Below are 22,016 nucleotides of genomic sequence, written 5' to 3' on the forward strand. Positions count from 1 at the left end.
TTTTGGCTCCCGAGGACAACGTTCTATCGAGGTAGAGGTGTGGTGAAATGGCCCCAACCATCACCATTTGCTACTGCCTGGATCAGAGGATGGGGAAAGACAGAAGCAGCAAATTGTGATATGGAAGCAAAAAAAATCTAGATGTTAGCAACTGCTACTGCTGGCAAATTGTGATGGTAGCAGTTTTAACATTACACCCCCACTCTTGCTCCCAGCTGGTGCTCTACTGTCTGGGCAGCCCCGCTACTCTGCTCTGGCTCTGTCTTTGTCTTCACTGGGCTCCTGACAGGTCATCCCCCTGCACTTCCCTGCCTGATCCCAGTCTGCAACGTCACTGGACTGACCCGCCTCTGAGCCCCACCCCCACCCAGGCCTGGCACTGGCACTTGCTGGCTTGGAGGATGCCCTGCAAGGGTGGGAAAGGGGCCGTCTGGCAGGGGAGCACAGGGCTGGAGCTGCCAGTAAGGGACTTCCGTTTGGCCCACCAGATGTCAACTGTTCCTTCCTGCTCCCTGCTGGGGGCTCTGCCATAAAGATGGCCCTGCTAGCCCGTTCGATCCGGCCTGGGCTCCTAGCAGCTCTGGCCCTTGTATTCCCTGGCTGCCAGGTGGCCCCTTTCCCTCTCAGCTGCAGAGCGTCCTCCAAGCCACGCAGGGGTGGTCAGCATGCGAACACAGCAGCTGGGACTGGGTAGGGGAGCGCAGGTAGTAGGGTTGTCATTACAGCCCCTGGCGGGAAGCAGGATGGAACAGTGGCCCGGCAGGCCAAACGGAGAGCTCTTTCAGGCCAGATCTGGGTTTCAGGGGACCCCCTCACTGCCTTGGGGCCTCTTGTGATAGTTATGTCATGTGCTACCGAGACAATGTGGGAATCAGCAGAAACAAAATAAACTTTCCTGCTAATGAATGCAGACTGGTTCTCTGCTAACTTCGTGTAATAAAAGCTGGTGATAAGCATCTTGTAAGTCCAGTGTAGGATACATTTCAGTGTCCTCAATCAGCAGCAGGACTTGTTTACTACTATCACTTCATTAGGATCATACTAGTCAGTGCACATCCAGATATTCCTTCTCATTTCTTTAGTCACTGCTATAAGAGAAATCAGATTATATGCATTTTCCCTTTCAAATATTAGTACATGCAAAATCGCTTCCAACTCCTCTGCTAAGAGTTGATTCTGCAAGATGATGAGTTCTGCTTGTTGGTTCAGTGACAGGGACTGTTCTTAATGCCTGCTATAATAGCTTGACTCACTATCTTTACCTTTTGTATGAACTCCTTCCTTTGTTTTTGTAGTCCCTCCTATGAGTGATTTTAAGTGGTGGTACAAAGAGTGGATGAGGAAGAAGCTAATTAATCTCCCCAGATTTTAAATTTCTGGGTAGAAACAAAATCCATATCTAGAAATGCAAAAAATCCACACATGCAAGTTTGTCAGAAATGATAGTGGCAAGACAACAGACTATAAATTGTAGTATTTTAGTATCTGACAAGTTAAGGTAACTGAGTACTTTCAGGAAACTGATACAGCTGACCCAATAGTTGGAGCAATTTTTATCTTGATTTACTTAGATGTACAATGAAGATTAGCTTCCCACCTTGGACTTCAGGGATTTGGTTTCCAAGTTGAGCACTGTGTGTTCTAGAAGAGCAAGCTCTTCAGTGAAATGATGACTGACTGATGTATGACTGACTTTGACTAAATATTAGCCTGCCAAGAATTGAATAGTATTGTATGTTGAGTTATTTGCCAAATGTTCATGAGACCCATAACAACAACAAAGGACTACTTCCTTTTGCACTGAGGTTTAAATCTGTTTTTGTTGTTGTTGACATTATGCTAATGTGAAATCACCATAGATATTGCCGGGCTTTCCCAATATAACTCATCTGGCATGTGCCTCTTTCCAGTATGTAGCCTGGAGGACATGGCATGGATGGGAGTCAAGGAGGGTTTATTCCTGGCTCTGTCAATGAGTAGCTGTGTGACCTTGAGCAGGTCACGTAATTTCAGTTCCTCCATCTGTAAAAGGGCGATAATACTGCTTACCCAGCTTCAGAAAGCACTTTAATATTTACAGGTGTAAAAATTGGGCTTGAATAGGGACTGGGAATGGCTGGCTCATTACAAAAGCAGCTTTGCCTTTCCTGGAAGTGACACCTCCTCATCTATTATTGGGAGTGGACTACATCCACCCCGATTGAATTGGCCCTGTCAACACTGGTTCTCCACTTGTGAGGTACTCCCTTCTCTTCATGTGTCATTATATAATGCCTGCATCTGTAACTTTCACTCTATGCATCTGAAAAAGTGAGGTTTTTTTACCCATGAAAGCTTATGCCCAAATACACCTGTTAGTCTTTAAGGTGCCACCGGACTCCTTGTTGTTTAGGTGTAAAGCATGACAGTCAAGATTTTCAAAAGTAGTGTGTTGTACTCTGTGATGGCTCAATCTTCAGGTACTCAGGGCATTTGAGAGGGGTCTGGTCTGACTTTCTCAAAGTGCTGATCACCCACCCTCTGGGGAAAAAAATAGCTCCCTTTAGGTGTCTCATGTTAAACACCCAAAAATCACTATTCACTTTTGAAAATTTTGGCTAAAATATATGTTGAGTATAATAATCATCATCATAATGCAGTTCTAGCCTCAGTTGTGGCCTTCTCGTTCAACACTTTCTTTCCTAGATGTAGGTCTATGTGACTTTTTTTCCCCCCTGCAATCTGACCTTGTAATAATCTCCACCAGAGCCTGAATGTGAACTCTATAATTAATGCCTTCAAGTCTTATGTTCACTTTGCTAACCAGAAATTGTGGGCTACATTCAACAGTCTCTTAAAAATATAGTTACAGTGCCTTACAGCAAATCTGCTGAGTGAATTTTCCTATTTGATGTTAGATATATTGGTAAAGACAATTGTGGACTTTTTAGTGGTTTGTAATCTACCTTTGTTGTTAATTACAGAGACTGTCGACATTAGACTATGGGTGAAAATTTCAAAAGCACTTAAGTCATTTAGGTGCTTTGTGAAAATTTTACCCCTATTCTAAGTGTCCCAGTCACTTTTGAAAAATGGGATTTAAGCTCCTAGGTTACTTGGATGTTCTTTAAACAAACTTTATCTGAGGTGCTGGACTCTTACTTAATTTATATCTCCAGTATTGTAGTGGGATCTCTCTCAGCAGGGAGCGAGAGCTTGATTTGAGAATAATCTTCTAGGCAAAGCATAAACCTTGTCCAGTGGGAAAGAATAGCCCTTTTGGATGGGGGAACAGGGGATTATGAAATTTAAAAAAATGAAAGCATCAAAACCAAACCTTTTATAACTGTGCATGTGTGTGTAAATGTTATTTGGCATGTCATGCTGTTGTTTTTTAGGCAGAACTCCTAATTAAAGTCAATGGGGAATTCTGCCTACTGTCAATGGCATTTTATCGTCCGTTATCTGGAATAGTTCACAAAATGGCATGAATATATGCCTTTTTAATTAAGCAGTAGATGTAAACAGAAAACCTTCTAAGAGCACTTTACAGATGGGGTTTTTTTGGTTAAGAACAAAATGGTTATGGCACAGGAGAATTAACTGTGCATACAGTGTCATTTTGTTTAGCTACCTTTTATTTTGCATAGATAAGAGCTGGGAGAAAGTGTTTGAAGTTAGACTATCATGCTGAAAAGACTTGAGGATTATCGTTAATGTTCCTTTAAAGATTGTTTGACACAAGGAGTATAACTGATTTGAAAAAAGGATGAAGTACCTTTTTATATTTCAGCTGAAACTCTTTAAGCATCCCGCCTAGGTTGATGCATTATGTATATGACATCACTGCATTTAAACTATTCAGATTTTCCAGAATGTCATAACTTTCAGTTGGATGCACGATTTGACTTTCCTTTTTGAGATAGGTAGGGGAGAGAGATTCAAAACACTTTATCTCACTGGTCACTTGCCCAGGATGATTCAAAGGCCGGTGACTGTCCTTTTTATTTTGCAACAGAGTCTAAACATTTTGGGGTATTTTGGGGGGCAGGGTTGTTGATTTTTATTTATTTAAAAATAAAACAACATGGAATCTCTCTCATTCCTACTTCTTTTAAATTATACATAATTTTCTCTTCATTGTAATGCCATCCATGTTTTCTTCAGCTAAAGCAGCTAGACGAGTGTCTTATGGGAGAAATTTAGAAAATACATTTTAACAGAGAGTAACTACTGGAAGGTATAAGGGAGAGCAAGAGATAACACCCAAAGGGAAAGTAAGTATACAAATAAAAAAAATAGACTGAAGAGAGACCAAGACTTGACTAGATAAAGAATTTAAAACCTTAGTGGATATGGGAAAAAAAATCCTTGTATAGATTAAGATATGAGAGCAAGCAAGGAAACCAGAAGGAAAAAATATTATGTTGCACACTAATCCAGTGCTGCCTACTTCTCCCCTACCTTTAATCTAATCTCCCATTTAAAACTTATATTGAGCTTCCCTTAGAGAGGATGCCAAGCATCATTTATTTATTGTAACCCTTGTTCATCTCTTCCATTTCTTTTCTCTTTGCTGGATGTCACCCTCTGTTCTTGTGGCTATCTCATGTAGGCCTCAGTGCTGCAAAAATTGCTGCCTGTGCTTAACTTTATGTACTGTAAATGGTCACATTTCAGTCAGTGAGACTACCCCCATGGTGGGTAATTTAAAGCATATGTATAAATCTTTGCAACAGCAGGGCCTTAATTACAAGTGGTGCAAGAAAGGACAATGCCCTTCCTATTTTTGTAAGGTACCATATTTGTGGTGCTATATAAATATTAAATAATAGACTGGGATATTAGGGGTAGTTTAATTTATGGGTAAATAGTCTCTGCCATGATAAGAACATAAGAATGGCGATATTGGGCCAGACCAATGGTCCCCGTAAACCATGCCAGATGCTTCAAAGGAAATGAACAAAACAGGATAATTATCAAGTCATGCATCCTCTATTGTCCAGTCCAAGCATCTGTCTGATTTAGGGACATCCAAAGCATGGGGTTGCATCCCTGACCATCTGATGGACCTATCCTGCATGAGCTTATCTAATGCTTTTTTGAATCCAGTTATACTTTTGGCATTCACATCTTCTAGCAAAAAGTTCCACGGATTGACTGTGTGTTTTGTGTGGAAGTACTTCCTTATATTAGTTTTAAACCTGCTACCTATTAATTTCATCAGGTGACTCCTGGTTCTTGCATTATGTGAAGGGGTAAATAACACTTCCTTATTCACTTTCTCCACACCAGTCATGATTTTATAGACCTCTAGCATATCCTTACCTTACTGGTCTTTTCTGAGCTGAACATTCTTAGATTTATTAATCTCTCCTCATATGGAAGATGTTCCATACCCTTAATATTTTTTGTTGCCCTTCTCTGTACCTTTTCCATTCCTCATAACTCTTTTGAGATGGGATGACCAGAACTACATGTAGTATATTCAAGGTGTGGGTGTAGCATGGATTTATATTTATAATACTTACTGTCTTATTTTCTATCCCTTACGGTTTCTAACATTGTTAGCTTTTTTGACTGCTGCTGCACTAACCACGATGACTCCAATATCTCTTTCTTGAGTGCTAACAGTTAATTGAGACCCCATCATTTTGTATCTGTAGTTGGGATTATGTTTTCCAATGTGTATTACTTTGCATTTATCAACATTGAATTTCATCTGCCATTTTGTTGCCCACTCATCCAGTTTTGTGAGATCCTTTTGTAACTCTTCTCAGTCTGCTTAGGAATTAACTATCTTGAATAATTTTTTATCATCTGCAAACATTGCCATCTCACTGTTTACCCCTTTTTCCAGATCACTTATGAATAAGGCTAAGATTTAGTCATGGGTATTTTTGATAAAAGTCATGGACAGGTCATGGGCAATAAATAAAAATTCACAGCCCATGACCTGTCCATGACTTTTACCAAAAATATCCCTGACTAAATCTCTACTTTGGGGGCCCTGCTCCAGTGCTGGGGGTTGACTGCCCCCTGGCTGCTGCTCCCGGGGACCGCTCTCTGGATGGCCTTCGGGCAGCTCGGCCCTGTGCTCTAGCCACCCTGGGACCACTGCTGCTTGCGTGGTCCCCAGGGCACCCTTAGGACTGCTTCTCGGGTGCTCCCCACAGCCAGCCACACCGGCCACTGTTCTGGGGGTCCCCGGAGCCAGCTGCCTGGGGCTGTCCGAGCAGCGGCCAGTGCAACTGGCTCCAGGGCTGCCCCCAGGACCGCTGCTCGGGCAGTCTGTGGGACCAACCACATGGGGCCTGGGTTGCTCCAGCAGCAGCCAGTGTGATTGGCCGTGGGGCCCCCCGAGCAGTGGTCCCCAGGGGCCAGTTGCTCAGTGGCCCTGAAGTCAGCCACACCAGCCGCTGCAGAAGTCACAGGGGTCGCAGAAAGTCATGTAATCCGTGACTTCCTCCACCTTCATGAAAGAATCGCAGCCTTACTTATGAATATGGTGAACAGGATCCCTGGGAGAACCTGCTATTTACCTCTCTCCATTCTGAAGACTGGACTGCTCATTCCTACTCTTTGTTTCCTGTCTTTTAACCAGTTAGTCATCCATGAAAGGACCTTAATGAATATGTGAGTAAAAGAGAGCATTTGTATATTTCTTATTTTTGGAAGTGCAAGGGACCAGTAGAAGTGTAGTTTATCATCTGCACCATCTCCAAAGGAAAACTCTGCCCCTACTGTATTCATGCAGCTCCTCTGTTGAGTGGGCAGCTTGATTGGATGTTACTGGAACATGCACCTGACAGCAAATTTTGGTCCTTTGACCCACTTGCTATAAATTAAACTGGAAACTCAGCAGTCAGCCTTTCCAGTATAACTTGAGTAAGTCTCTGGCTCATTGTTCTCCTTTTTGTAAATTGGGTTTTTCCAAGTAAAATTTTATGTTTACTTGGTTGAAGGATGCAAAGTGAAGAGAGGGCACTGTAAGAGTGGGGGGAGAAGGGGTGGGACTGTTAACAAATAAGCCAAGGAAGTGAACTTGCTTCACTAAGTAACAAAAATCTGGAGTAATCACACTGATTTGATTTGGAAACAAATTTGGTTTTGTCCACAAAGGCTGGGATTGTCAAAGGAGGCCCCTTGGGAGCTTGGTTCCTAATTCTTTCAGGCTTTTTTTGAAAATCAGAGCCCCTGTGCTATATGGAGATGGCCTCTTAAGCAAATATGGTGTAAAATCCATGTGAAAGAATCCATTTGTGGTTGAAAGAAGACAAGTAGGGCCCAATTCTGTAAACCTGCATTCAGATACCTAATCCCAGTTGAGCAAGGAATAACTGTGTGAGTAAAAGGATAGGTCCAGTACTGATAAAACTGTGTGCATATATTTTTGGATTTCTTCCTTTGAGTAACTACAGAAAATTTATTCTCTGGCCTACTATAGAAGTAAGATAAATTGAACCTCCTCTGTACAAGGCTAGTCATAATATTTAGAGTCCATAAAGTGCTTTGAAGACACAAGTTGCTAACTAGCTAATCCACACAATATCCTTGAGGTAGGCAAGTCTAATACCGTGCCCCCAGCCCCCGTTACCTAGATGAAGCAGAGGTTTGGAACAGGCACAAAAAGGTTAAGTTACTTGCTCAACATCACAGAGGTAAACAATGTAAAAGCCAAGGTTATGTTAGATCCTGGCTCCCAGGTCCACGCTCCTCCTCCTACATCAAACAGCCTCCCTGGTCATTAAACTTGATATACCACTAAAAGTGCGCTAGGCACTTAGCAGTCAAATATAAATCTGAAGTCCATTGTCACCTCCTCCCCCACGTGCTCCCCCCCAAAAAAACCCCCTCCAAACAAACCAACCCATAACCAACCAAAAAAAACCCCAAACCCAAATTACAGAGTGGCAGTGGCAACCTTGAATCGGATAAATTTCCCCCACAAGTGTCAGAGGGCCAGGCACATTAGAAAAGGCAGCTAGATTAGGGGCTTCTCAGACCTTGAACCTTTCGGGGAGAGACAGTCCTGAATAGAGTATTCTGAGCTACGAATGCTGTCATATGATTGGTTAATTAGGAATTTAAAGATTTTTAACTTTTTCTTTCAAGCATTGTAATTGCCTTGGGGAACAAATAGCCACTGATGTCAAGGATGCAGATTAAGATTGATTAACAATTCTATGAATTTTGCCCAACAGCTATAATCATTGGTTGCCTTAGCAATGTGGTAGATGAAATCACAGGCTAAGATCCAGAGGGTCCATTACAAATTCTTGTTAAAGTTCAAATTATTTATTATGGAGTGAAAAGATTGGTTATATAATATATACTCAGAAACCCTTCTCAAAAATTTCTTATCCCAGCATCATTATTCTTAAGTCTGACGTTTTTTCTGTCTGATTATTCTGTACAGATAAAATAATGAATGCAGCTATAATATTCGGCAAACATTTTACTTCTGCAATTTACTTCTGAAGTTAATGCACTTGATACAAGTAGTCCTTATGTCTTCATTATGTAGCAAGGTGAAAATCAGACTCAATATTACATTGCTGAGAAAAAGTTTCTGACTTTTTAACAGGAAAGAATTGTGACGGGATCCCTGGGGTACAACCTGGAACTGTGGGATCGCTGTGCCCCCTTAACTCTCCAGCCTGGGCTCTCACAATGCTTTGCCAGTGACAAGCAACAAACCTCTCCAGATACTGTTATCACTCACCCAAAAACATGCAGGGACAAAACCAGCTAAGTTGCATGAATGCTCTGTAAGCCACTCATGAATTAGAGAGAGAGAGAGAGCCCAGCAAATCTCCCCAGCCTGGCACCCCAGAAATGTACCGTCTCACACTGCTCAAGACTTTCTCTTGAACGTTGCAAGCTCATTTAGGTTTGAATCAAACAGCTTTTCTAGCCCCACTGGATGTTACAGGCAGTTTACAGTTCTTAATACACAGGCTGAATCTCCTTCTCAGCCTGGCACCAATCTCCCCAGTTCAGAGTCTTTGACTTCCAAATGATCTTACAGGTATTGAGATGGGGGAGGAGAGAGGCCAAGTGGTGATGTCACTGTTCTTCTTTTATACTTTCCTCCTAGAAAGATCCTTGTTGTGTCACATGAGTTAGGCCACCTCCATCTTGTACGTGCCCTCTGAGGAGTCTCTGGGATGGCCATTGGGAGAGTGGATTCCCCTTAACTGGACATCAGCCCCTGTCTTGTCTGTTGCTCCTTTGTTGCTGCTGAAAGGCTAGCTGTGGGCGTCTCCCACTTATCAAATATTCCAGAAACAAACATATAACAGTACTTCATCACTTCACATACAATGCTAGTACATACAATTCAATAGGATATTAATGTTTAAGAGATCAAGACTTTTTAAATGATACCTCACAAGGCACACATTGTACAAAACATCTCCTAATCATATCACAGTGGCGAATATGGAGGTTCCGGGGTGCTATTCTGAGGTACAGAGTATCACAAGGATATACAGCACCTTGCTATCTGGAACTAGGCCCAAGTGAGACACATTTCTTGAGGAAAGTTCAGGGGACCGGTAACGGGCTATGCAGCTATTTGAGAGCTCTGACTCTGCAGTGTGATCCTTGCTATTGGATCACTGCACCCTTGTGGAGCCCTTTGGCTCCAGTCCACCTACATGAATCCGATTGCGGATTAGAGTTGAGGTCCCCATTTCCTCTATTGCAGCTCCCTTTTACATCTTCTCCAGTTGTTCCTGGCCAAATCCCAGGGCCTTTCCTCCCTTGTCCTACATACTTCACAACTCCTTAAATATCAACTCCTATTTCCTTTGGGTGGCTGCACCTTTTCCACATGGCTACGGATGCCAGTCTTTTTGTACCATTCCTCAGCTTCTTGTACAAACATCTCTGCCTTTTTACAAAAAGACCTCCAAGCATTCTGAATGTGCTTTGTTGCTGTGGGTGCTGCCCTCAGCGAAATTTCACCTTTTCTCCTCCTCAGCAAAAAGGAGAGTCAGATCAGCTTTTTTTTTTTCTTCATCCTGCCAGTCGGGACTGGGACCCCTCTTCCTCATTCCTTTCCTGCAAGGCAGAAAGTACTTGAGCCTTGGCAAGAAAGGAACTAGACAGCTTGAATCCTAAACATGTGCTTTGTGCCCAAAGGAAATACAGAACCTATTTTAAACCAATTTTTGGCATTCTCTCCCTCCAACCTGTCTTTAATGGGTTAGCACCTCATTCCTCAGTGTGTGGCAGTGACCTTCTCACAGGCAAGGATGAAAAGGTGAGAATGCCTGGAAGGGAGATGCTGTTTTTGAAAGGCAGAAGGGGACAATTAAACACACAGAAATGAGAGTAATAGAGAGATCCCTTGAATGTGTCAAACACTGAAGGGGAGAAAAAAGGGATTAAAGAAGGTAGGGAGAGGAAGAATAGACTCAGATTTTAGACTGGTAAATGTAATTCATTTAAGTTCTTTTTATATATATTTTATTATATTTACCATACCTGGAGGAAAGGTATGAGGTGGCTATCCTGATCACATATGGTAATTGAGCTGGCTACTGTGGCTCTCAAAGGTTAAAAAAATCTCCTTCTCTTTAAAAACAAACAAACAAAAAACCCCACCCAGAAAATAATCTAAAATTCACTGCATTGTGCACGTGACCCTCTGTTGGGTGAAAGACTTGAAGCACCATCAGATTCTGAAAACTGTCCCTTGAAACATTATAAATAATGTTAGCAGCTATACCAAAATCTCCAGCATAAAGCAGCTAGGCTTCTGTGAGGTAAACTTTGGCTGGCACCAGCGTATTTCCCTCTGCCCCCCTCCTTTATTAATAAGTGTGAGAGGGGATTAAAGTATCCTCTTACTGTTCTCCCCAAATTCCTAAATCTATGCCTGCATTTAGGGCTACGATCTTGAAAAACAGGATAACCCTATTTCTTAAACCGATGGGAAATGTAATGCATAATGGGGAAAAGAAAAATGATTGAGACTAGGAGTTTGTTCTGAAAATCTGTGGTGTACTCCAGAGATTATTTTCAAATATTTGTCTGATTCTGACTGACTTGCAACTAGGGAACATTCATCTAGCACTTCCTGGATTGATCACACACTTAGGCCTTGACCTTGCAAAAACGTATGCGCAGTGAGTAGTCCTATACGTTTTTGTGGGCCAGAGTCTGTTAATGAGAAGCTAATGAGGGGTAAGAAGAACTTTGGTCAGAACAAGTTGCTGAATTTAGACTGGAGTAAATAAAAACATCCCTACATCTGGAAACCTAGTTCTGCAAAAAATTGGGGGAAAGAGGCACCCAATGCAAGGGGAAGAAATTGGCCAGTTTCCATCCTTGAAGATGTATACTGTCACAGGGCTAGCTGCACCTCTTCACCCTTTCAGTTCTCTCTGGGTATGGCTACACTGCAATTAAAAACCTGCAGCTGGCCCGTACCAGCGGGCTCGGGCAAAGGGATTATTTAATTGCAGTATAGATATTTGGGCTCAGGGCTTGGGCTTGAGCCCAAATATCTATACTGCAATTAAACAGCCCCTTAGCCTGAGCCTGCAAGCCCTAGTCAGCTGGCATGGGCCAGCCACAGGTATCTAATGGCAGTGTAGACATACCCTCTGAGTACGGCCACCTCTCTTGGGCCTCTTGCCTTTACCTGTCTCAGGTGGAATATTGCAATTCTTCCACTCTCAGACTTGGACTTGAGTTCACTCCCTGGTGTTTACCAATTGCTTATCACCATGTGAAGTCTAATTCTATTTTAGACACCTGCATATCCTTCCTTTGGGAACCACCAAGATTGACCAATGGCCTTCTTGGGGGGAGGGAAGGGGGAAGTATTTTTATTTAATAGTTGGAAAAAAGCATGAGGTGTGTGTGGAGATTTTAAAACAGCAGTCTATATAGATAGTTAGTTTTGCCTCTTAGGCTTCATTACAAACTGAGCTAGATAGGCTCTCCACTTCAGTTACTGGACATGCACAGAACCAATGTGTGTTCTCCTAGGAAGCCTAGATTCTCCTGAGTGTTGGTGTGACTCAATCTGACCCACCCTGCTCAAGTTGGCTTCGGTACTCCCTAAGGCGAACTAAAGTCATTTAAGGTTACTCGCTTTGGTGTGGCCTCTCAATAGCCTTTAAGTGTAAGCAGCTTGGTGATTACTAGAAAGGATCTCCTCCCTCTTCCTAGGTGGGCAGGCTCAGCTACCTAGTCAGACCTCATAGGGTGAAATACCCACTCCTATATATGGTACAGAAACACCACACTAGTAACAGTTCCAGATAGAATCAGGGGCGGCTCTAGCTTTTTTGCCGCCCCAAGCACGGCAGTCAGGCTGCCTTCGGCGGCATGCCTGCGGGAGGTCCCCGGTCCTGCGGATTGGGCGGCATGCCTGCGGGAGGTCCTCCGGCCCCGCGGCTTCAGCATACCCGCCGCCTAATCCACGGGACCGGCGGACCTCCCGCAGGCGAGCCACCGAAGGCTGCCTGTCGCCCTCGCAGGGACCGGCAGGGCGCCCCCCGTGGCTTGCCACCCCAGGCACGCGCTTGGAGCGCAGGTGCCTGGAGCCGCCGCTGGATAGAATAGTAATAATTAAAAAACACCTCCACGTTTATCACATCCTGAAGCTGAGTTAAGGTTTTGTCACCTGTATCACTTCAGTACAGATGGATACAGTGAAGTCAATACTGCTGTCTTTGCAATGTATTATTGCTATAGAATTCATGCTGCTAGGATATGAGACCTTGGAATTGCTTGAGATGGAGCATACTAAATTAATAATCAAAACATAAAAATAATCTTTTGTCATCCATGCATTGGGGGGGAAAAATCAACATTTGTCCTGAATGACTACTTAGCTGAAGGACTTAATCCAAGTTCCTGTGCATGTTTTCGATTGTCTCAGAACTGATGCTCTCAAAACAAAACAAAAAAAACCCCTCTGTGGGATATGACTAAGCCAGCTCTTTCAGTGTCTTGTCGCTTTTAAGTGCCAGATTTACCTCAGAACTTTGATACAGCATGAGAGAGAGCTCTTCTTTTTGTTTTGCTTCACATTTATGCATTCTGTTTCTTGTGGTTCTTATTTCTGACTTAGATTTTTGTTGTTGTTGTTGTTAACAACTACTTTATAGTAACTCTGATTTGTAGCCTCCAAAAAATGTGTTTTTTGATGCTGTCTGTGGGATAACTGTTCGGTTAGTGTGGGTCGCAGTATGGTGCAATTACCAAACATATTGGGAGGAAGAGTCTTACTTTAGAACTGTGTTAAATGCTGCAGAATTGCAGGAGCAGAACTCACTGATTCTACCTGATGTCTGTGTCCTTTTCCTTAGTTTAGATTAATACAGAGAAAAAGGATCGAGAGAGCGTCTGCTATGAGGAGGAAATGAGTCTCTTTTCTTGGTTTCCTTCTCTGAGAAGAAAAAAGTGTTTGAAAAAAAGAGAAATTTGAAGAAGAAATTTTTAAAATATATTCCTAGAAATAAAAATAGGTGTGCATGTTTCTTTGACTTTTCTCAAAAATAGCTTAGAGAGAAGGTACACTTCTACCCCGATATAGCGCTGTCCTCGGGAACCAAAAAAATCTCACCGCGTTATAGGTGAAACCGCGTTATATCGAACTTGCTTTGATCCGCCGGAGTGCGCAGCCCCGCCCCCCCCGGAGCACTGCTTTACTGCGTTATATCTGAATTCGTGTTATATCGGGTCGCATTATATCCGGGTAGAGGTGTACTGTATTTAATCCTACCTTTTCTATTATAATGTAATAATGCTTCACTCTTATATAGTGCCTTTTCATCCAGATATCTCAAAACACTTTACAAAGGATTTTCTCTGTTGTACAGGTTGGGAAAGTCAGTCACAGGGAAGGATGAGGCTTACCCAAGGTCAGCCACCCACCAAACTAGTGGCAGATATAGGAAGCGAAACCAGGTTACCAAAGTCTCATGTTAGTGCTCCTGTCTGCTAGGCCACACTGCTACTGCTAGTAGCTTTGTGTTCTGCAAAGTGGCTTTCTTTTCATCCCTAACTAAAGCACTTGTAACAATTTATAAATAACAGATCTGAGATGTTAGAGAAGGTAAGCAGCACTTAAAAACATAATGATAGGTTTTCCTACGGCACTTAATAGAATCCTAGCTGTCCCAGCGCCAGCTGCCAGGTATTGTTGGGATGGCCTTGTTCAGCTTACTGCAGCCATTCTAAGAGTTGTAAATGAGAGAAAAGGTGGTGGATTTAAAAAAAAAATCACAAAAAATGTATTTTTCTGATGTAAATTTGAATGTGGCTCTCCAAATAAAATACTGGGTCAGAAGATTGCTCCTATACCCACACCTCCAGAAACGAAGAATAGACTTGTTCCTAATACAAATGAGTAGGAATCCTAAAATTGGTTATCTACGGATACTCATGAAGCTACACATAGAAATTGTGCTGAGGACTGATGAACTGCCTTACTCTGCAGAGAGTCAGTTGTGTGCTAGTCGCCCAGATTCCCCTACCAGCCAGGTTGGCATAAACCCCAAGAAGGGAACAGGGCTTATTTGAGAGCCCAAACAAAGGGCTGAATTTAAAGGACCCAGAGCTGGAGCTGACGACTCTAGCGAGCACAAAGGAACTGTTCATTCATTAGACCATTTACTACCCCCAAAGGCGTTCATTTGGACTTTGTGATTTGGCTAGAGGGCCAAGCCATGGATGCCCTGCCATGCCCCCTCCCCCGGCCAGGATGCCAGGGCAGAGGTCTGCAGTTCCACACCCCGCCACCAGAAGGCACTCAGGAGGTGAGCAGCCCCCTTACAGCACCATACTATTAACCTATCAACATAGCACCTCATCCAAAACCCATTGAATTACATAAAGATACAGAACCCTTTGTAGTCTGTGGAAGTATTAGGCCTTTAATAAAGAGGTGAATATGTGGGGAAACCTTGAGAGGAATTAGATTTGAAGAGTGGCAAGAAGGGGAAAAATGCTTTCCAAGTGTTCTGTGGACTTTAATGGATCGTCTTCAAAGTACCCATCATTTGTACAGCAATTGTCGGCATGCAGTGTGCTCTGAAGATGAATCTGCAGTACATTGTTTGACATAGTTATTTGGTTTTGTGATTCAAGTGAGCCAACCAGCTCTTGCTTTCTGCAGCAAGGGAGGTAAGTGGGAAATAATTTTGGTTTTGCCAAGACTGACCTAAAAATTAGATCACTAGCACTTCTCCACTTCCCCCACCCTGTTGAGCCTTAATTTTTGAGCCAAACTTTTTTTTATGAGAACATGCTATCTGGGAAGCAGGAACAGTTTTCGTGTTTGGAAGTATGCTTTCAATTCTGCCCTTGAAACTTGGATCAAACTATGACACTAATACATTTTTCCCTGTCAAATCTTTCACTGATTTTTGGAGTTAGTACACAGCTTCAAACTGAGCCTGCTTCTAGTATTAATGCATAGTAGGCTTTTCCCCCTTTCAGATCTAGCTTACGCTTTATTTCAGTTCAGAGATGTAAATGCATATGTGGCAGCAGTTGACTTAATTGGTTCAGTGCCCTTATAGACACTTTTCTTCCAGGAATATGACAAAGTATGCCATACTTATTTGCATTTCCTTAATGTAATCAAGTTCTATGATATTGGGGACTGTCACTTTCTGGATTGAGTTTCCCAGACAAAGTTTGGGCAGGATACCTAAACTCTTCTTATTCCCAGCCAGTTGGAACTGGACACAGAATAAAAAGATATCTTTGCAAGTATTTAAACCTGAGTAATCACTGAATGCTGCATGGGACCAGGATTAAAAAGTTGGATTTTGCACGTCAATCTGAATTTAAAAAAAGAAAGAGGTGGAGGGGGACCCTTTTCAGGTCTCCTATGAAATGTGAACTATGACTGCCAAAGCTACTGGTCCAGATGAGAGACTTAATTATGTTTTACAGGGTATTAGGATAGGGTGGCCAGGATGGCATGTTTCCAGCCTCTGTTATCAATGTAAGGGGAACTCTGAGTTCTAGATGGAATTCTCTTTAATGGCACTAGGATACTGAATTCTAAGGTATACAGAAAAAAATGTTAATAACATGTAGGGATTGAAAAATCAGAGAAGGGCCAGAGATGGTTTTATATTGGCCTCAAATGAACAACATATGCCAAAAACACAGGCCAAGGCAAACAAAGAGTCTATGTTGGTAACACAGGAAAAATTTGGTCCCCTGGAATTAGGGTGACCAGATGTCCCAATTTTTATGGGGACAGTCCCGATTTTTGGGTCTTTTTCTTATATAGGCTCCTATTACCCCCCATCCCTGTCCCGATTTTTCACATTTGCTGTCTAGTCACCCTACCTGGAACACAGCAGGCATAGACTTGTCTATGTTGGCTGGAAGAAAAACTATGTACTTGTCGTAGTCTGTAATTCTCACTTCCCTGAGATAGCCTTACTAGAAGATACAACAACTAAAGGTATGCCTGACATATTGATGCCTGACAATGAGCCCAGTTTAGTGGGCGTGCAATAGAAGTTTGCAGAGAAATATAATTTTAGACATGTAACCGCTAGTCCTCATTATCCCCAATGCAATGTGTTGGTGGAAAACAATGTCAAAATAATGAAGTGCCTATTGGAAAAGGTTTCAGAGTCAGACTCTGAGCAAGGTTTAGGAATGTTAAATTACAGAATGGCACCAATGAAGCATGGGATGTCACTTGCTGATATCTTACTCAACATAAAATTGAGAACAAGAATGCCTTCACTGTTAGAAATGTTGGAGTCACTGGGGACTAGCAGATGTATGAAGAGTTGCATAAGGCAAAACAAAAATGTCAATATGATTCGGGGTCATGAGAGCTGTCACTGCTTCATGAAAAATGTCGCTATGTGACTCTGATGGGAAACAATGTCTGCAAACAGCAGTGGCGGGTGAAGACGTTGTGGTTGCGGTCATATGAGGTTGTCACCTGAGACAGGCATGCACTATGAAAAAATAGGTGATACGTTCTCCAAATCCCATAAAGAAGGGAGAAAAATTTCTTTGTGTCTGCCATTTTTCCCAAGAAGGTTTCAGATAAGCAGCTGCCATGAGTATTGGTAAGTTGTTCCTATGGTTAGTTACTCTGACTGTTAAAAATTTACAACTTATTTCCAGTATGAGTTTGTCTAGTTTCAACATCTAGCCATCAGATGGTGTTATACCTTTCTCTGCTGGATTGAAGAGACTTATCAAATATTTGTTCCCCATCTAGGTACTGATAAACTGTAATCAAGTCATCCCTTAACCTTCTCTCGGTTAAACTAAACAGATTGAGCTCCTTGATTTCTGTCACTATAAGGCATATTTTTTAATCATTTAATCGTTCTTGTGGCTTTTCTCTGAGCCCTCTCCAATTCATCAATATCTTTCTTGAATTTTGGACACTAAAACTTGACACAGTACTCCAGCAGTGGTCGCACCAGAGCCATATAGGTAAAATAATGTATACAGTCCTACTCAAGATTCCCCTATTTCTTCATCCAAGGATTGCGTTAGCTCTTTTGCCCACAGCATTGCACTGGGAGCCCATGTTCAGCTGATACATCATGACCCCCTGTACGGGGAGATATCAGCAAACCAGTAAAGTGCCTGAAACCACTATGGCTTATTGTTAAACGCAGCCAAGTCAGCAGGCCGTAAAGTGGCCATGCAGCAGCCTCAGCTTAACCAAGGCAGGAGGGGAGGGGGTTTTGGGTGCCACAGAAAGGGCAGCTTGACCCCGCATCCTTCCTGATAAGAATTGTGTTGAAGTTGCTGATACGTGCATTTTAGAAGAGTAGGATGTGCCCTCAGGAATGTTTGTTAGGGCCTCAAGGCTGCAAACTCTGGGGGAAAACCACACCTGGTTAATCAATAATCAGAAGGAAACCTCTTACTTGACCATTGAAACTGCTTGCTTAACAAGTTTTCTTTAAGGGACATGTCATTGTGTTACTAATATATAAATAAAGGGGAAAAGTTTGAGGTAGTTGGACTCTTCAGGACTGGACTCTACCTCTGGATACATCTTGTGGTCCCCACCGGCAGACAGAAGATTTGGCCACCAGAAGACTATTGCTGTGCCACTCGAGAGCCACACTCAGCTTCAGTAATTATCAAGGGTTGGGGGTGTTTTACTAACCTGTTGCGGACATGTGTAAGTGCTTGAGACGAAGTAAAGTTTAGCTTTAAGTGAAAACACTCTTGTGTTGTCCTTTTTGTGCCAGCCATCTATCGGTCGGACGGCCGTGTCTCCCCTGATTCATTTCCTGACACCACCTCACACAGAGTAAAAGTTACCAAGAGCTTTGGGTTGAAAGAACCCTGGGTAATACCCCAAATCATTTTCAGAGTGACTGCTTTCCAGGATAGAGTCCCGCATCCTGTAAGTATGGCCTGCCCACTTTGTTCCTATATGTATCTCTTTAAATTTAGCAATATTAAAATGCATGTTGTTCCCCTTGTGCCCAGTTTACCAGGTGATCCAGATTGCTCTGTATTAGTGACCGGTCCTCTTCATTATTTGCCACTCTCCCAATTTTTGGGTCTTCTGTACACTTTATCAGTTTTCTTCCAGGTCGTTGATAAAAATGTTAAATAGCATAGGGCCAAGAACCCCTGCGGAACGCTACTGGAAACACACCCATTCTATGATGATTCCCTGATAATGGTTACATTTGGAGACTTATCAGTATTCTAACTTATAATGGATTTAATGTGTGCCATGTTAATTTATTTAAGAGTAGGTTAGATAAATGTCTATCAGGGATGGTCTAGACAGTATTTGGTCCTGCCATGCGGGCAGGGGACTGGACTCGATGACCTCTCGAGGTCCCTTCCAGTCCTAGAATCTATGAATCTATGAATTTTTATACCTTTCTAGATTTTTTAAATCAAAATGTCATGAGATGCCAAGTAAAATGCCTCTCAGAAGCCTAAGTATATTACATCATCACTATTATTTTTATTAACCAAACTTGCAGTTTCTCAAAAAAAAATTTAGTTTGACAATCTATTTTCCATACACCTCTATTGAATGGCATTAATTAAATTATCCTCCTTTAATTCTTTATTAATCGAATCCTGTATTAGCCACTCCATTGTCTTGCCCAGGATCAATGTCAGACTGATGGGCCTATAACTACTTGAGTTCATCCTGTTTACTCTTTTTAAATATTGGCACAACAGTAGTTTTCTTCCAGTCTCCTGGAACTTGCCTAGTGTTCCAACATTTATTGAGAATCAACATTCATGGAAAACTCTTGGATATAAGTTATCTGCTGATTTTCAAAATGTCTGACTTTAATAGCTGCTGTTTAACATCCTCCAGAGATACTAGTGGAATGGAAAGTGCGTTGTACACTATGACTATATTATCTGTGTTTTCCCCCAAATACAGAACAGAAACACTTCTGCCTTTTCTGCATTATTATTGACAGTTTTACCATTTCCATCTAGTAATGGACCAACACCATAGCTGTAGTGCTGATGTTACAAGGAAGCCTTGCAGGTGCAAATGACAGGACGGGGTACCTCAAAGACTAATAGACCATTGTTAGCAAGTTTAGTCATTAAATGGGATTATTGGTTTTTTTAATTGTTCAATTTTGGCTTGGAAGGGAAAATGTGGGATCAAGGACTGTGGATTTAAGAGCTGACCTTTCTAGACAGAGTCTGGACAGGGCACTGTGAAGCTCTTGTTAGGCATGGCCAGTTGGAGCCAGACACAGAATAAAGAGCTCTCTTGCTAGTATTGAGTGTAAAAGCCACTCATCATAAGGGGTTTGGACCTGCTGCCTCTGCCTACCTGTGGGCTGCCCCCTGCAACCCCAGTACCTAATTGGCCTTCTACTAGGCCGCAGCCTGGGGGGTTTCCAGGCCGAAGCTCCCCAGCTTCAGATCACTGAATAGCACAAGTTCCGTTAGTGTCCTGACCTTCCCGTGTATTGCTTACTGTAGGGCCGGCTAACATAGCAGAAAAATGTAGTTTTAAAGGAATGATGCTGCAGTGACTCTGCTTGGAGATTACTTATTTGAGTTCTATGACTGAAGCACTCTAGTGTGAAATCTTAACGTTGGAAATGTTAAGTGTATCCTTGGCGTTAGTATTTTCTAAGATGTTTTTGCTTTCAATATACAAGAGAAAGCACTACAGGCATTATTCAGCTTAGTGGGGAAAAATCTTATGAAATTTTAAAATGATACATTTGGAAACATTAGAGGAGCCTGGCAGCACATTCATCTTTACAAGGGTTATCTGTCCCTGACGGGAAATGGATGATAACGTTCCATCTTTTTAAATCACTCAGAATTGTATGAAGCAGAGGAAAGATGGTGAATGTGTAAGTCCCCGAGTTTTTGTGGAACTTAAATTCCTGAACATCATGACCAGAGACGAACTTTAAATGGGTCAAAACTGAGTATTGTAGAGCAGTATCTCGGTGTATGTGATTAATCTTGTAGCCAGCAACTGAAGCTAACAAATGAAGTACAGTACCTAAAACAAATACAAAGGACCTAGGACGTAACTTGCTTCACCAGCAAGGATGGGGCATGTTTTCTAGGCAAGGCCAGGAACAGGAAGAGTTTTCTCTCCCAGAGACTTATTGTGAAACGCAACAGAATGCTACATAATGTTGTTGGCATAGATATTGCATAAAATAACTTAAAGGCAAATATAGGTAAATAGTTACAGCGTTTTAAAAAATATTATACCAAAATGTACCTGTTGTCCAATGGACTAGAACGGTGGCTCTCCACCTATTTACCGCACATGTGGCCCACAACGTGTTATGTGGGTCGCATCCAATACTACCTGTATGGCCCTGAGGATGTGACATGGGCCACAGCTCTGTGCTGATTAGGCTGCAAGCAACCCACGGGATGCAGGTTGAGAACCACTGGACTAGATAAATCCCTGCTTTTTCTCTACTTGGCAGAGTGTCTGTGGCAATTGAATAGGAAAACAAGCATTTCTGTCTCTATTTTGGGAAAGTACAAAGCTAGCTGAATGAGTTTCAGGTGATAAAGAGAGACTTTTGCTTCAGTATTGTAGCAGGGTGGTGTCCTGCCCTGAAGGGCTTAAAGCAGCCTGGGAGAGGGCTGTGGCAGAGAAAAGCTGGGCTGATGGGGAAAGCAGCCACAGCTGTAGCCAGAAAAATCAGGGCCCAGCTGGCCCTTATAAGAGGGCAGTGGGCCAGAAGCAGAGGGAGACTCTCTCTAGCTTTGAGAGGGAGGGACCTGGCTGCAGGGAGCTGAGAAAAGGTACCTGGAGTGGAGCAGGGCAGGGGGAAGGCCAAGGGAGCTGGGGAGCTTCGGCCTGGAAACCCCCCAGGCTGCGGCCTAGTAGAAGGCCAATTAGGTACTGGGGTTGCAGGGGGCAGCCCACACGTAGGCAGAGGCAGCAGGTCCAAACCCCTTATGATGAGTGGCTTTTACACTGCAGTCTGCCCCAGTGAGCGGGGGCTAGATGGTGACTGGCAATAGCCCACAACTGAGGCAAGGATAGAGGGTTGGGGGTTCCCCTGGGTGGGGAGACCCTGAGACGGTGGGGGTATTGCCAGGGGGCAGCACCCCAAAGAGAAGGGGCAACGGGGGTCCTGGGAGGGACCCGGGCCCAGCGGCAGCAGGACACCAGCCTGCAGAGGGCGCTCCGGAGGCTGGAAACCCTAATTCCCTGAGACGACCAGCAGGAGGCGCCGCACCGGTGAGTCCAGCCCCACCACAAGTATCAATTATTAAATCAAATGTTCTTCTGAACTCTTGTAGTCATGGAAAAGTCCTATAGGCATTAATAGAGATGAAAGCAATATGATTATATAAGAGTAAAGATATTTCTATAAATTCTGTAAATGGGATGTGCTTCCCTATTTATTTCTATAGGATTGTGAAAAACACAGGTCAGCATTTTTCTTTTGCATTGTATAGGACTTTTGACATAAGGGATCAGCGTGAATGGTGGATGTTTGGTTGAACCAATGCATTACAATTTTTTTTTTTAAAATACAGGGTATATTGGATGAGATAGAATACTTTAA

The 22,016-nt window shown here is 42.8% G+C and overlaps 1 protein-coding gene across 1 annotated transcript in view; it reads left to right on the forward strand.

Moving 5' to 3' along the window:
* Positions 1-22,016, forward strand: part of DLG2 (discs large MAGUK scaffold protein 2) — a 933,774-nt gene that overhangs the window by 168,495 nt on the left and 743,263 nt on the right. The gene's annotated exons all lie outside the window — the stretch shown is intronic.

This window comes from Emys orbicularis, chromosome 1 (assembly GCF_028017835.1).
Source record: "Emys orbicularis isolate rEmyOrb1 chromosome 1, rEmyOrb1.hap1, whole genome shotgun sequence".
Lineage (NCBI taxonomy): Eukaryota > Metazoa > Chordata > Testudines > Emydidae > Emys > Emys orbicularis.